A 16,816-nucleotide genomic window follows, 5' to 3' on the forward strand; every position below is an offset into this window, starting at 1 on the left:
TAGTACCTTTTCACATGCTGTCGTAAGGATTAAATATAATCTTGTTTAAAGCATGTTGTATAAAATCTATCTTAGCTATTATAGTAAGAAGTACAAAAGTGAAGGAAAGTAAGAATCTTTGCGGGGGTGTGTACGTGTAAGAAACCTCTCAGGAAGGAGCACAACTGAACCAAGTGCTGAGGCAGAACCTCTGCTCCACAAATAGCATTTTTTTTTTCTTTTTAGCAAATTGCAGAAAGATCTGATTCCTATCTTCCTGCAGGCTGATTCAGTCCCATGCCAGGGCACACGGCCGGTGAGTGGGCAGCTGCCCTGTTAAGGACTCAGCAAAGGAATGATTACTTTGGGGAACTGTCAAATATGGAAAGCTATTCAGAAGGTCCACATGGGGATGTGGCTGTTTCCTGAATCACAGTTTCCCCAATGTTTTCTATTCCTCTGTGCTCTGAGGTGATAACTTTTTCCTTTTTTTATCTTATTTTTGTCGCTCTCATTTTATTTTATTTTATTTTATGTTATTTTTGAGACACAGTCTTGCTCTGTTGCCCAGGCTGGAGTGCAGTGGTACAATCTTGGCTCACAGCAACCTCTGCCTCCCGGGTTCAAGTGATTCTTCTGCCTCAGACTTCCAAGTAGCTTGGATTACAGGTGTGTGCCACCATACCCGGCTAATTTTTTGTATTTTTAGTAGAGACAGGGTTTCACTATGTTGGCCAGGCTGGTCTCGAACTCCTGACCTCAAGTGATCCACCTGCCTTGGCATCCCAAAGTGCTGGGATTACAGGCGTGAGACACTGCACCTGGCCCTGTTTTTTATTTTTATTTTATTTTATTTTTGAGACAGGGTCTCACTCTGTGGCCCAGGCTGGAGGGCAGTGGTGTGATCTCCACTCACTGCAGCCTCCACCTCCTGGGCTCAAGCGATTCTCCCTCCTCAGCCTCGCAAGTAGGCGTGCACCACCATGCCCAGCTAATTTTTGTATTTTTTGGTAGAGGCAGGGTTTCGCCATGTTGGCCAGGCTGGTCTCAAACTACTGACCTCAAGCGATCCGCCTGCCTCAGCCTCCCAGAGGCTGGGATTATAGGGATGTGCCACTGTGCCTGGCTTCTGAGACTATAACTGTCCGCCATGGAATTCTAGAGTTGTTGGGATGACCTGGAGATACGTTAGGGAAAGATGGGAAGTTTGTAATGACATCAGTATAGAATCCACAGGCTCTAATGACTGGAAATGAGGCTGGAAAAGGGTAATGGAGAAATCAGAAGTTCACATGAACACAGACTCCTTGATCGGGCTCTAGTCAGGCTCCTCTGGGTCCTCCTTTTGACTAGGCCCAACCTTTGGCTCTGTCTAGGTCCGCTTACCCCAGTTTTATCAAGGATCCTACTGAGTGAGTTTAGTAGAATCCTCCACTCGGTCTGACCACCGTCAACATCTTCTTACCCTGGCTTCCTTTCAGCAGAAATCTTGTTAAGTCAGTTTAACAAAGAGTTACCCTACTTCCTAGTGATTTTCCATCCATTGATTCCCCTACCTTGTTTCTTGGCTATAAATCTCCACTTTTCCTTATTGTCCCTGGATTTGAGCCCCATCTCTAGCCCATACTACAAAACCCCATCATAGTAGCCACTACTATGATGGGGTTCAGAACATCCTACCCCAAAATATGACACCTTGGCATATTGAGTATTTTAAGCCAAAGAAATTTGAGAAAGAGCAGGTGCAGGAACGACTGTCTAACCTTCCCCTCAAGAAGGTCATAAGCCCCTGATATGAGAGGCAACGCCCTATGCCCAGAGAAAGGCGTGTCCTTGTCTGTGAAGACAGGAACACTGAGAGGAATCTGAGTGGGCAAGCCTTGTGTCTCCCCGAGCTTATTACCCTCAGATCATACCCTTTTCCCATGATTTTTTCTCTTCATCAAACCTAGTAAAAACATGTCTAACTATTTTTCTGGGGCTTCATTTTCTTATGAAGGCTCTCATGTCACATAAGACTATATTAAATACATTTGTAGGCAGTGGCTCATGCCTGTAGTCCCAGCACTTTGGGAGGCCAAGGTGGGTGGATCACTTGAGGCCAGGAGTTCAAGACCAGCCTGGCCAACATGGTGAAACCCCGTCTCTATTAAAAATACAAAAATTGACCAGGCGTGGTGGTGCACACCTGTAATCCCAGCTATTCAGGAGGCTGAGGCAAGAGAATTACTGGAACCTAGGAAAGGAAGGTTGCAGTGAGCCGAGATCTCACCACTGCACTCCAGCCTGGGCGACAGAGAGACACTCTGTCTAAAAAAAAAAAAAAAGGTATGCTTTTCTCTTATTAATCTGTCTTTTGTTACAAAGTCCCAGCAAATAACCAAAAAGGGTAGAAGGAAAAGATTTTTTCTCTCTCCTACACTTCCCTTGAATAGTGTATTTCTTACCATCTTTAACAAGTATATGGTTAATTTTTTCTTTCACAATAGCATACTAAGAAGATTAAAATTTGTCCCTGGTGCTTAGGCAAAGGAGAGCCATTGGAGTTTTTAAGCAAGGGCATTTCATGTTCAAATTTGCACTCTAGGCTGGGCATGGTGGCTCACACCTGTAATCCCAGCACTTTGGGAGGCTGAGGCAGGGGTGAGGGGGGTCACGTGAGGTCAGGAGTTCAAGACCAGCCTGACCAACATGGTGAAACCCCATTTCTACTAAAAATACAAAAAAGTAGCCCAGCAAGGTGGCGTATGTCTGTAGTCCCAGCTACTCAGGAGGCTGAGGCACAAGAATCGCTTGAACCCAGGAGGTGGAGGTTACAGTGAGCTGAGATTGTGCCACTGTACTCTAGCCTGGGCAACAGAGTAAGACTCTGTCTCAGAAAAAAAAAAATTGCTCTCTAGCATGTGAGCTTGTCAGTGTGCCAGTGCACTGTCAGGAGAGCGCTTTGCTTCATGGATACCAACTGTCATAAATCCAAGAGCAGCAATAAACAAATTTACTGGTTTTAAATTTTTTTTTCCTTATTTACTTCAAGAACAACAAAATAGGCCGGGCGTGGTGGCTCATGCCTGTAATCCCAGCACTTTGGAAGGCTGAGGTGGGTGGATCACCTGAGGTCAGGAGTTTGAGATCAGCCTGGCCAATATGGTGAAACCCCATCTCTACTAAAAATACAAAAATCAGCCGGGCGTGGTGGCGGGCCTCTGTAATCCCAGCTGCTTGGGAGGCTGAGGCAGGAGAGTGGCTTGAACCCGGGAGGCAGAGGTTGCAGTGAGCCGAGATCATGCCATTGCACTCCAGCGTGGGTGATAGAACAAGACTCTGTCCCTCACCCCCCCAAAAAAAGAACAACAAAATACCTGAGAAAATTGTCAAATATCTTTGCAGTGTTTGTGCTGTTCTCAAAAGTTAAAAAAAGAAGGTGGGGGGAAGGGACTCTGATTTATAGACCCTGTATACCATATGTATATGTATATATGGCCAAAGCTAAGGACTGACAATGTCCCAAGAGGGAACAGTGAAAAACAAAGTCCTGAATGAGGTGTCTGTCATAGATATTTCAGGAGTCCAGGCTAGGAATTGGGTTGATTAAGGTAAGATGATTACCTGCAGGTTTGTATTTCCATTGTAGTATTTCTATTTTTCTTCACAATGAAGAACATTTTATTTACATAAAAAGAGAATAATATTTTAGTAGGCAATAAATCCAACATATTTCTTTTCTCTCTCTGTCTACAATGGTGATATTTTTTAGGCTAATTTCTAAACAGATGCAAATTTTTACAAAGTGATGAAAGCCATGTTTTGCTCAGGAACACTACTGTTGCAGATACTAGTTTGCCTAGCTTTAGATGGCAAAATGCTAAATTGTGAATTCAATATTTTCCAGCTGGTTGTTTCTCCTTGCCCTAGAGACTCTGGCAGCATGTACTGTTGAGAGACCCCTTATTGCTGCCACTTCTCTTCTCATAGTTGAATCCACTATGTGAGAATATTCATGTCCTTAAGATGCAAGTCTGAGCAAAAAGCCTCCCACACATCCACCGGATATCACAATGTGCTGCTTGATAAATTCGTTGCTTCTTCAATTAAATTGTTGATTTCAGGTGCTGCTTTGTTCGCCCGTTTCTTAATCTGCCTTTTTGCTTTGTTTACAGCTTTTTCAGCTCTCTTCCAGTCAATCTGCACATAGCCACTATGACTAGCAATCTGACGGAGAAGAAAACCACCACCTACTGCAGTTGCTGCAAGTTTTCCAACTTTCTGGAACAAAAATCCTGCACATCAGCCAGGAACGTCACCCATTACAATCTGGGTAGCTACTGAGTGTTTTTCCACCATAGGTCCCGAACTGTGGCCAGACACTGAATTCCACCACTGGTGTCTTCGTGCACCTCAGTTAAATCCAGCACTTGGTAAGAGTCATCATCACTTTCATATTCTTGGGGAGCGGGGTTCAGGTCGCCATGACACCGCCGGGGCCAGTTCCGGGGTGGCTCCCCCCACCCCGCCCTCCTCTCCCCGGCCAAGATGGAAGCCTGTGGTCTCTCCAGCGTAATATTTCATGGCTGGAACCTGGGTTATTACTAGTAATTTTTTTTTTTTTTGAGACTGAGTCTTGCTGTGTCACCCTGGCTGGGGTGCAGTGGTGCCATCTCGGCTCACTGTAACCTCCGCCTCCCAGGTTCAAGCGATTCTCCTGCCTCAACCTCCCAAGTAGCTGGGACTACAGGCGCCTGCCACCACGCCTGGCTAGTTTTTGTATTTTCAGTAGAGACGGGGGTTTTACCATGTTGGCGAGGTTGGTCTCGAACTCCTGAGCTCACGGAATCCGCCTGCCTCGGCCTCTCAAGTGCTGAGATTGCAGGTGTGAGCCACGACGCCCTGTCACCTTTAACTTTCTGAAAGTATAACTTTAACTAGTAACTTACCATAAATGGAATCTTACTGATGGGGCTGGCTAATGGCATCTGGTTTTAGATGTGACAGGCAGCCAACATAGGCAAACAAGGTTTGTCCTCATTCCAAACTGGGAATGTAAACCTCCCATGTCCAGTTTCCCCAACCCCATATGTTTCCATTCAACCCTTCCCCTCTAGGAAACCAAATTAACCTTCCACAATGGAAGGAATGCTGACTTTTCCTTGCAGATCTTTCTCTTTTTTTTTTTTTTTTTTCTGAGACGGAGTCTCGCTCTGTGGCCCAGGCTGGAGTGCAGTGGTGCAATCTCAGCTTACTGCAAGCTCCGCCTCCCGAGTTCACGCCATTCTCCTGCCTCAGCCTCCAGAGTAGCTGGGACTACGGGAGCCCGCCGCCACGGCCGGCTAATTTTTTTTTGTATTTTTAGTGGAGACGGGGTAGACCTTTCTTAAAGCTCAAAAGTGGTATCAAATTCAGAGGACTCCCATTTAGAAGGAGAAAGGGGGAGATGCGGAAGGGAAAGAGGAGCAAAGGCTGGTGGAGCCGGCAGGGTCCCAGAGGGGAGATGGCCATCTCCTAAGAATAAACAGTTTCACCAGAGGCCGAACTTGGACCATCTGCTTGCTGTTTGCTTTGGACGGCACTGGCCAAGAGGTCTCAGGGTTAGGCTGTCCCCGGAGATAAGAACTCCCCGGAGCAGGCTGCAGGCTGCCTGCAGCCTGTCGCCTGGGGCTGCCCTGAGATTTCCGGAATTTTATAGAAAGGGGAAGGCTGAGCCTAAAACCTCTCTCGAAGGCGAAGGCGGCCACCCTGGCTGCGCCCAGCTCCTCACAAACAAAGAAGTCAGTTGGGCGCCCCGAAGCTGCTGGGCTTCGGAGTGGCGGAAGGCGCCAGGCTCGGTGATTGAAACCACATGTGCTGGAGGTTTCAAGAGCAGCGACCCAGACACCAGGGGACTGGCTGCGGCTGCTTTTTAGGTCTCCTTTGTCCTTGGGGTTTCCAAAGTCAGATCCTCTAAGAGCCCTAGACCATCAGTCTCCCAGCAGAAAGAGTAGTAATTTTATTTTATTTTTTTAATTTGATGAAAGAGCCTTTCTTCCCTCCCTCCCCCAAACCATAAAATGACCAGAAATCCCCAGGGCCCGGGGCTGCCTCCCGGTGGCTTGCTAAGCAGGGGCTGAAGCTCTGTCCTGGGCTTCTCCAGCTCTGTCCCTGATTCCCTCGGATGAGGCAGCAAGGAGGGATGAAGTTTATTTGTGAGGGGTGAGGCAAATTCATTGAACTAGTATAAGGTACACATGGATTCTTTTTAAATTTAAAACTTTAAAAAGTTACAGGACTTAGACATAAATATGTTCTCATTATAAAACACATGGAAACACTGCAAGGCCTTCCTTGACCTATTCCCATCAAGCCTCCTCCCCTCCCCCAAGTAATTCCTGTTATGAACTTTATAAAGATCCTTCTGGATCTTTCTCTAGTGCTTATGTGTATGTGTGTGTACATATAGAAATATGAAACTTTATCTTACATTTAGCAACAACAGTATTTATGGTGTGTATTGTTTGCAATTTATTGCACTTTACTCGAGTTTTTAAAATTTTTTCCTGCTGGTTACGGAGATCTACTTTCTGACAGCAGCATATCAGCAATTTTGATATAGAGTCCAAATCTGGTAACATCCTCCCTGCTCCCACCTGCCCCCCACCCCTCGTCCCCTACCCTACCACCATTTGATGTGGCCTGGAGCTAAGAATAATTCTTATTTATTTATTTATTTATTTGAGATGAAGTCTTGCTCTGTCACCCAAGCTGGAGCGCAATGGCCCGATCTCGGCTCACTGCAACCTCTGCCTCCCGTGTTCAAGTAATTTTCCTGTCTCAGCCTCCTCGGCAGCTGGTATTACAGGTGTGCACCACCACACCTGGCTAATTTTTTGTATTTTTAGTAGAGATGGGGTTTCACTATGTTGGCTAGGCTGGTCTCGAACTCCTGACGTCAGGTGATCCACCCGCCATGGCCTCCCAAAATTTTGATATTACAGGCGTGAGCCACTGCACCCAGACTCTTCTAACATTTTTAAATGGGTGGAAAAAAATTAAAAGAAAAAGTACTGTTTTCTGACACATTGTATAACATTAAAATTCCGTGTCTATAAATGAATTCTGCTGGAACACAGCTACACCCATTCATTTATGTATGGTGTATGGCGGCTTTCACACTACAGCAGCAGCGTTGAGTATTTGTGACTGAAATCGTCTGGCTTATAAAGCCTAAAATATTTACTCTCTGGTCCTTAGCAGAAAAGCTTTACAAACCTCTGAGCTGCAGAATAGTTTTCAAGTTGAAAACTATTCAACTATTCTGCAGCTCAGAGGTTTGTAAGAGAGCTGTTCAAAAAGTTATTGAACTGTTGGATGTCAAAAATAAAACAGAAGAAATAGGACTGGCCAGTGAGTTAGGGGCCTGGGTTCTGCAGCTGGTTCTGCTATTTAGAAAGCTGTGTGGCCTTGAGCACTCAGTTCTGTCTCTTTAGGGCTCAGTTTCCACATCTGCAATGCAAAGGAGTTGGGCTGGATCTCTAAGCTTCAGTGGTAACATTTTAAGATTCTAAAATGGATGGTAGAAGGGCCGGGCGCTGTGGCTCATGCTTGTAATCCCAGCACTTTGGGAGGCTGAAGCAGGTGGATCACAAGGTCAGGAGTTCGAGACCAGCCTGGCCAGCATGGTGAAACCTCATCTCTACTAAAATTAGCCGGGCATGATGGCGCATGCCTGTAGTTCCAGCTACTTGGAAGGCTGAGGCAGAAGAATTGTTTGAACCTGGCAGGTGGAGGTTGCAGTGAGCCAAGATTGCGCTACTGCACTCCAGCCTGGGCGGCAGAGCAAGACACTGTCTCAAAATAAAATAAAATAGATGGTAGAGAAGTACATAATAGATGCTGTCTGTCCAATGGCGAGGGTATTCGATTGGCTGTCCCCCAATTCATGTGAGTGTAAATAGTTTGGCCATTAAGATTCAGAACAGGCACTGACTCAATGGTCGGAATATTATGGTTTGTTGTTTAGAAGTGTGAAGTACAGGAATAACTGCTAGAATGAGAATGGAGAATACAAGGGCCAGTACGCCTCCTAGTTTGTCAGGGATGGATCGTAAGATTGCATAGGCAAACAGAAAGTACCACTCTGGCTTAATGTGGGATGTGGTGTTGAGGGAGTTGGCTAAAGTGTATCTGGGTCGCTCCGGAGGTCAGGTGAAAATAGTACTAGGGTTATTAGGAGGAGGAGGAGAAAAATTAAGCCTAAAATACCTTTGGTTGTATAGTAGGGGTGGAAGGTAATTTTGTCAGAGTTTGAAGAAACCCTGAAGGGTTATGAGATCCTGTTTCATGTAGGAATAAAAGGTGAGCAGGAATGAAAGGTGAAATATAAAAGGGATTCTTATATTTGTTGCTAATGGAGATCAGTAAGTCAGAAGATAAGTTATCACTGGTTGGTGGAGGGAATCTTCCTCTGGATTACAACGTGGGGTGGTGGCCTGGTGTGTCTATTGTTCTTCCACCTGCCTCCATCTTATACCTCCCCTCTACCCCCCAACCCTCACACTCCCACACACAACCTTTGCCCAAAGCTGTCCTCTCTTCCTCTCTGCCAACTCTAGGCCAGGGATCCTCAACCTCAGCACTACTGACTTTTCTGGCCAGGTAATTCCTTGCTGTGGGAGCGTTCCATGCATTGTGGGATGTATGGCAGCACCCACTGTACAGTGGCCTCTATTCCCTACATGCTAGTTGCACCTCTCCATCCCCCCGATATGATGTAGATGTTTTGTCCTCTCCAAATCTCATGTTGAAATATGACCTCCAATGTTGCAGGTGGGCTAGTGGGAGGTGTTTGGGTTTTGGGGGTAGATCCCTCATGAATAGCTTGGTGCCCCACCCCCAGCCATGGTAGTGACTTCTGGATCATCCATTAATTAACATGAGAGTGGGTTGTTTAAAGGAGCCTGGCATCCCTCACCTCTTGCTCCCTCTCTTGCCATGTGATATGCAGGCTCCCCCTTTGCCTTCCACCATGATTGCAAGCTTCCCGAGGCCCGCATTAGAAGCAGGTGCCTAGCATTATGCTTCATGTACAGCCTGCAGAGTGGTGAGCCAATAAACCTCTTTTCTTTATACATTATCCAGTCTGAGACATTCCTTTATAGCAATGCAAAATAGACTAACACAACCCTTCCTCCTTCCTTGTGTTGTGACAATCAAAAATGTTTTCAGATATTGCCAAATGTTTCCTGGGAAACAAAATTGCCTCCACCTGAGAACCACAGCGCTAAACCTAGGTCTCTTTCTAAAGCCCAAATCGAGTTATCTGATTCTGGTTCTGAATGGGCTCTTCTATCCGTGAAATGCTAAGGTGTTTAGTGTATATAGTAACTTTTTACTTAACCATATAAACTTAATTATTATTTTTAATGATGTTTATGAAGTGGCTTATATTGTCTTGCATTTGTCCCCCAGGCTGGAGTACAGTGGTGTGAGCACAGCCTACTGGACCTTCGACCTCCCAGGGTCAAGCGATCCTCCTGTCTCAGCCTCCTGAGTAGCTAGGAATACAGGTACATGCCACTACACCTGGCTAATTGTTGTACTTTTTGTAGAAATGGGTTTTCGCCATGTTGCCCAGGTTGGTTTCAAACTTCTGAGCTCAAGCAGTTCCTGCTTCGGCCTACCAAAGTGCTGGGATTACAGGTGTAAGTCACTGCGCCTGGCTGATCTAGTCAAAATTCTTCAAGTTTGACCTTAATTCTACCTGTTGAGGATGGAGTAGCAGAGGTGTTAGGAGATCCGATTGTCCAGGCACTGCTTTCAGATATACCACTAGGGGCTTGTCATTGAAATGCCAATCATTGAAATGCAAGTTGTTGAAGCTGCTGCAATGTGAGCCTAAGATCAGGGCGGTATCCACAGTGCCTGGCAGAGAAGGTGGGAAACCTATAGTAAGTAGCTTTGACCTTAGCATCCTACAGTCAAGCCCTAAGTGGGAGAAGGCGGAATTTAGGAGTTGCCGTGCAAAATCTCCTAGGAACAGTTATGCATGAGGTTCTCAGCTGGATGAGATTTCTTAAAATAGACAGTCCTACTCCTAGACATGAGACCATGATTTCTTCTTACCAGGCCAAAGTCCCATGTCTCATCTCTGATATTCCCGCCTATGTCCAGTGAGGGACAGTTCAGGAACCCAGTGGAGGTTCCTTACAACCTATTCCCTGGGCCAAGCCTCTCACATGTGTGGGGACACTGCAGAGTTCTGGGTAAGCTTATTTCTAGCCCCCATCCCTAATTATTTAGCCAGCTGCCTGAGGGCAGGAGCCACGTTTCACTGTCACTCTGTGTTAGAAGGGACATTGGCCATGGAATCAGCACGTGTGGACCTTAGTCATGAATTTTTCCCCTACGAGCTGAGTGACTGTTGCCAATCATTGTCCCTAACCCTCATTGCTTACCTATGTTATTTATTGGGATAATACCACTGTGGTGGACATACCCTAAGATGGCTCTCACGATCCCCAACTCCTGGTGTTCATGCCTTTGTGTAGTCATAGGCCCTTGAGAATGGGGTGGACCTGCGACTTGCTTTCAACCAATAGAATATGGCCAAGGTGATGGACTGTCAATTCCATGATTATGTTAAATTGTATAAAACAACCTTGCAGCAGACTGGAATTAGAAGCGCTGCCAGCCTTGAAGAAGTTAGCTGCCATGTGAACTGCCTATGGGGAGGGCCATGACACAGGGAACAGTGGGTGGCCTCTGATCAAAATCCAGCAGAGAGCTGACTCTGTCCTACAGCCACAAAGAACTCAATACTGCTAACAATCATGTGAGTGGTGAGGGTGGAAGTACATCCTCACATCCTCACAGATCAAGCCACCCTGATCTTAGGCTCAATTTCAACAGCTTCAACAACTTGCATTTCAATGACAAGCCCCAGCTGAGCCTCCAGATGAGGACCCAGCCCTTGCCAACACCTTGACTACAGTCTTGTGAGACCTTTTTTTTTTTTTTTTTTTAAGACAGAGTCACACTCTGTTGCTCAGGCTGGAGTACAGTGGTGCAATCTCGGCTCACTGCAACCCCTACCTCCCAGGTCCAAGCGATCCTCCTACCTCAGCCTCCTGAATAGCAGGGACTACAGGTGTGCATCACCACTCCTGGCTAAGTTTTATATTTTTAGTAGAGATGGGGTTTCACCATGTTGGACAGGCTGGTCTCAAACTCTTGGCCTCAAGTGATCCGTCTGCCTCAGGCTCCCAAAGTGCTAGGATTACAGGCATGAGCCACTGAGCCCGGCAGCCTTGTGAGATTCTAAGCAGAGGACTCTGCGTGCGATAGCTGGACTCCTAACCCACAGAGATGATGAAGTAGTAAGTGTGTGTTGTTTTAAGCTGCTGAATTTGTAGCCATTTGTTACATAGTAATAGATAATTGATACACCCACTTCTTTGGTTTATGTTGAGGGCTTTGTAATCTGCAATGCATTGTAGATGCAGAGGACATTACTGGATCCAATATCTAGCACCGTGACCGTGCAGGCATACTGTACTCTCAATAAATATTTGGGGATATGATATATATACTTTTTTGAGATGGACTTTCGCTCTCGTTGCTCAGGCTGGAGTGCAATGGTGTAATCTCGGCTCACCGCAACCTCCACCTCCCAGGTTCAAGTGATTCTCCTGTCTCAGCCTCCTGAGTAACTGGCATTACAGGCATGTGCCACCATGCCCAGCTAATTTTGTATTTTTAGTAGAGACACGGTTTCTCCATGTTCGTCAGGCTGGTATCGAACTCCCGACCTCAGGTGATGCTCCCGCCTCGGCCTCCCAAAGTGCTGGGATTACAGGCATGAACCGCCACACCCAGCGGGGATAATGATATGTTTTGGTAAACTGAGGTTAAATGGACATGAAGGTGAGCATTGTGACAGAAAAAAAAGTCATATAAAGCAGTAGACAGAGTTTTTGAAGTGCAGGGATATCTTCTGTCTTGTAGATTTATGAGCTGATTGTATGTGGACCTCAGGTACCAGCTGGTGGATCCCTTTCGACCCCATTCCTCAGATTTCACTGGCTGATTGTGTGTCAGGGGCCTGACTTTCCTTCTGTCCCGGCTTCTCAGACTTACAGAGCCTGGTGCAGCAGGCTCTAGTGCGGCACCAGCCACTACATGTGGCAATGGAGCAATTGAAATGTGGCTAACTGGACTTGAAATGCATGGTGAATGTAAAACACCCACCAGATTTTAAAGACTTAGTATAATAAAAAGAGTGTAAAAAATCTTGTTAGTAATTTTTTCCATTGATTATATGTTGAAATAATATTTTGTGTATTTAGAGTTAAATGAAAATATATTAAAATTAATTTCCCCTGTTTCTCTTTGCTCTTTTTGACGTAACTACTAGAAAATTTTAAATTCCATGGGGGCTCACATTCTATTTCTATTTCTGTATTTTCTATTGGACTGCATTGCTCTCGAGTGCTATTAAAGGGTTAACTTTGTGCTCTCGTCTGTTTTCCTGCTGACCTCTGTGACTCACAGGTTGAGAACTACTGCCCAAGGTCTAGTTCTGGGTCACCAGAAACTGAAGTAAGAGGACACTCCTTTTACTTGCACGTCACAGACTTTGTCAGCGTGTGCTCCATGAGTGGGTTCAGCTCTGCGGCTGTTTTTTTGTTTTTTGGTTTTTCTTTTGAGATGGAGTCTTGCCCTGTTGCCCAAGCTGGAGTGCAGTGGCGCCATCTGGGCTCACTGCAACCTCCGCCTCCCGGATTCAAGCGATTCTCCTGCCTGAGCCTCCCGAGTAGCTGGGACTACAGGCGCCCGCCACCATGCCTGGCTAATTTTTGTATTGTTAGTAGAGACGGGGTTTGCCATGTTGGCCAGGCTGGTCTCGAGCTCCTGACCTCAAGTGATGCGCCAGTCCTGGACTCCCAAAGTGCTGGGATTACAGGTGTGAGCCACTGTGCCCAGCCTTGCGGCTGGTTTTAATGTGCTGACTGAGCTGTGCTCCTCACTGTGGAAGGCAGAATAGTCCCACACTTCCCTGCCTTAGTGAGCTTGATAAGTGTACTGGGAAATCAGCACCTACTACCTTAGCGCCGTCTGCTACTTTACGTATCTCCTTCTGCTCTTCAGCTCCCACCTGTAGCCCTCGCTGGAGGGGAAAGCCTGTAACACCAGCAGGCAGGTTTGGGCCTGTGCAGGTAGCTTCCAGCTGCTCATTAACGCTGCACAGGGGCTCAGGGTAGAGCAGGGCCAGCTGTGTGCGCCATGACTGCTATTAGCATCCCTGTTTTATAGATGGGGATGTTCAGGTATGGAAAGATCAAGTAACTTGCATCTAGGTAAGCTGCAGAATCAAGATGTGAATTTACATCTTGAGACTTTTGGGCACACCTCCCAGCATCTTTTCTTCTGAGTTCTAATAGTGATGCTGAAAATTCCATCAGATTAACCATTCAGAGGACTTTTTCCCTGTTAAAAATGAGATATCAGGACTGAATGCGGTGGCTCATGTCTGTAATCCCAGTACTTTGGGAGTCTATATATATTTATATACACACACACACACACACACACACATATACACATATGTATACACACACATACATATATATACACACATATATGTGTGTGTGTATATATATATATACATAAAAAGAGCATGTACCTAATAGCATGCTTGTGAGAACTGAATGAGATTATCCATGCAAAGTGTCTAGTGCTTGGCGCATGTACACACTCAATAAATATTGGCTCTTATTATTTCCTTATTCCTTACACATTAAGCACCTGCTGTTTTGGGAAAACAGATGCATCAGACACAGCTCTGCTCTTCGATCACAGTCTTGGTGGGGGGTTAGACGTGTAGACCCACCTACAAGTAGAGGTCGGCCCACTCCTCAGCTCTGTGACACATCCTCATTCTTAAAATTCTGGCCTTAGCCTGCATGACACCCTCTTCTCTGGGATTTCCTCCTTCCTGCTCCTTGCCATTGGTTCTTCGTCCATGGGTGTGTGTTGTGAACACTCCTCCCCAGTTCCCCTGGTGTCATTGTCACCCCCAGGCCTGTGCACACCTAGACGCTAATAACTTCCAAATCTACCACCAGACCTCCTCCCCAAAGACCAGGATAACCAGACAAGGTGGCTTCCCTTGAAGGTCTCACAAACACCTCAAATTCGGGGCTGTGCCTCCTGCATCACTTATCGGACTAAATAGGGCTACTTCCTACTTAGCAAGAACCAGCGAGTCATGTTTGATTCCTCAGTCTTCCTTTGCTTTACATTCAGCCAGCCCTGGTTCTATATATTTGAGAATACCTTTGACTGAATATTGACTGAATTTGACTGAATTTGACTGAATACCTTTGACTCTGACCTTTCTCTATCCCTGTTAACCTGCTTAATGCAAACTCTCACATCTTTGTGTAAAATGGACACTTTGCGTTCAGTTTTATATTTTCCAGTGCATTCACTATGTTTTCTAAAAATGTCATTTTTTTTTCAAGTTCAACTTCAAATTTAGTATGATACAAAGACCCTTGGAAATATGACTTTGCTTGGCTCTCCAACCTCATCCCGTGTAGCTGTTCCATTGTCATGCTCTGTTCTAGCTACACTGAGCTGCCTCCTATTCTGCACATGAACCATCACACAATTACCTTTGCATTCACTATTTTCTCCACCTGGAGAAACCTCTCCTCCTCTTTTATCCTGTCTGTGGCCCCATGGTCTACCTTTCACTGGCCTCATAAGACTCAGAGGTCACATCCTCCAATGAGCCTTTCTTTTTAAAAAAATTTAAAATATAGTTTTTTCTTTACAGATGGGGTCTCACTGTGTTGCCCAGACTGGTCTTGAACGCCTGGGCTCAAGTGATCCTCCTGCCTCAGCCTCCCAAAGTGCTAGGATTACAGGTGTGAGCCACCATGCCCAGCAGCGAGCCTTTCTCAACTGCCCCTTCTCTGGATTCCCCTAGCATGCCTGCAACCCAGCACTGTGTATCGTGATGCCTGTCCCACTAGAATGTCAGTGCCTGGAGGGTCAGGACCATGTCCTTGACTGCATCTTCAGCATCTTATGCAGTGCTGGGTACAGAGTAGGCACTCGGGAAACAGTTGTTGAAGAAATGGATGGAGGAGGTAATAAAACTTGCCTTAGTGGTTAAAGACACTGACTTTTTTTTTTTTTTTTTTTTTTTGAGACAGGGTCTTGTTCTGTTGCCCAGGCTGGATCAGTGAGGTGATCATGGCTCACTGCAGCCTCAAACTGCTGACCTCAAGAGACCCTCCCACCTCGGCCTCCCAAAGTGCTGGAATGATAGGGGCATGAGCCGCCGTGCATGGTTTAGACACTGACTTTGGAGCCAGACTGTGTAAATTCACATCTTGGTTCTGCAGCTTAACTAGATGCGAGTTACTTGATCTTTCCATACCTGAACATCCCCATCTATAAAACAGGGATGCTAACAGTACACAACGTCATGAGTTAGTGGTGAGAATTAAGTGAGTTAACATGTGTAGGGCACATAGCATAGTACCTGGCATGTTTTAAATGCTATGCGCATCAGACACAACTCTGCTCTTCACCAGCAGGCGTATGTTTAGGGTGGCAGGGCTTTTAAGTGGCTTTCAAAGCTGCCATTTAGTCCAGGTCTTTCTGACCTCAAAGCTTATGCTGTTTTCACTATGCCCTGCTGTCACAGATTTGTCTGAACTCTGCACAAGAGCATTTGGATGGAATCTGAAGAAGAAGGAGAGAAGAACATCAGTGGTCAGCAGTTCTGGCAGCATAGAGCTTAGCATGTAAGAATGTACCTGCCTATGGCAAGAGAATGAGGAGAAAATCTAATCCCATGGATAGGAATAGCCTAAATTTACATGTCCACAAAATAAGTTGGTTCCCGTTCTATTTTTCTTCTGTCTCATACTAGTCACAGATCATCTCTTGACTTAGATTAGCAGATGGGAAGGGTATTGGATGCCTAAGATTGTTTCCTTGGACAGTGGGAATCTTTACCTCCAGACTTCAGACCTTCTAAGAGATGAACAGATTCTCCCTTGAAGAACTTCAAGTCTGAATGCCAACCCCCCTAAACTTCTGCCCTCATTTCCTAGAAGCCTCATCTGTACCTGCCTGACATTTATAGTGGGAAGCTGGTCAACTGCAAGCATGGCCCAGGTTCTAGTCATTACTAAGAAATACATATTAGCAAGACTTCTTCACCAACTTACTGCCTCTGTTATATTCCATAAAGACTGAGGTCTAGTGTGTGCCTAATGTCTGATCTTCTTCTAGAAACATCAGCCTCTTTTAGAAGAGGACACTGAATGCTACTTCTACCCTGTCATGGCTATATCCTTACAGAGCATTCACTGGTTGCTTTTCAAGACAGGAATTAGAATCTGTTTTCTGTTTAGTTAAACAATGGGCTTAAGCAAGGAGAGATGGGCTGGGATGTGGTGAGGGGTGGGCAAAATATCAAAGGCCCTGAATTTTTAGGAAGCGGGTGTCTAAATTACCGCCAGAGGAGATGGCTGTAAAGTACATGCCACATATTCATCTGCAGAGCCCACAGAGCCATGCTAAGAACGTGTTTACAGAATCTAGGAAGAGGCAGGAAAGAATTCTTCCCTAGAGCCTTTGGAGGAAACACCACTCTGCTATACCTTGATTTCAGACTTCTGGCCTCCAGAACTGTGACAGGATATATTTCTGTTGTTTGAGGCCAGCCAGGTTGTGGTGATTTCTTGCAGCAGCCCTGGGAAACTAATACATTTTTATATCTGAAAATCCAGGGATTTCTGGCTTTAGGCATGACTAAATGCAGGTGCTTATACATGTCATGTCATCA

The 16,816-nt window shown here is 45.8% G+C and overlaps 1 protein-coding gene and 1 pseudogene across 1 annotated transcript in view; both read right to left on the minus strand.

Annotated features, from left to right (window-relative positions):
* The window catches only part of CLMP (CXADR-like membrane protein), a 122,359-nt gene that overhangs the window by 61,581 nt on the left and 43,962 nt on the right, over positions 1-16,816 (minus strand). The window lies entirely within an intron of this gene.
* LOC105501180 overlaps positions 3,983-16,816 on the minus strand; it is a 28,811-nt pseudogene continuing 15,977 nt past the window's right edge.

The sequence above is a fragment of the Colobus angolensis genome, unplaced genomic scaffold, assembly GCF_000951035.1.
Source record: "Colobus angolensis palliatus isolate OR3802 unplaced genomic scaffold, Cang.pa_1.0 Scaffold7, whole genome shotgun sequence".
Lineage (NCBI taxonomy): Eukaryota > Metazoa > Chordata > Mammalia > Primates > Cercopithecidae > Colobus > Colobus angolensis.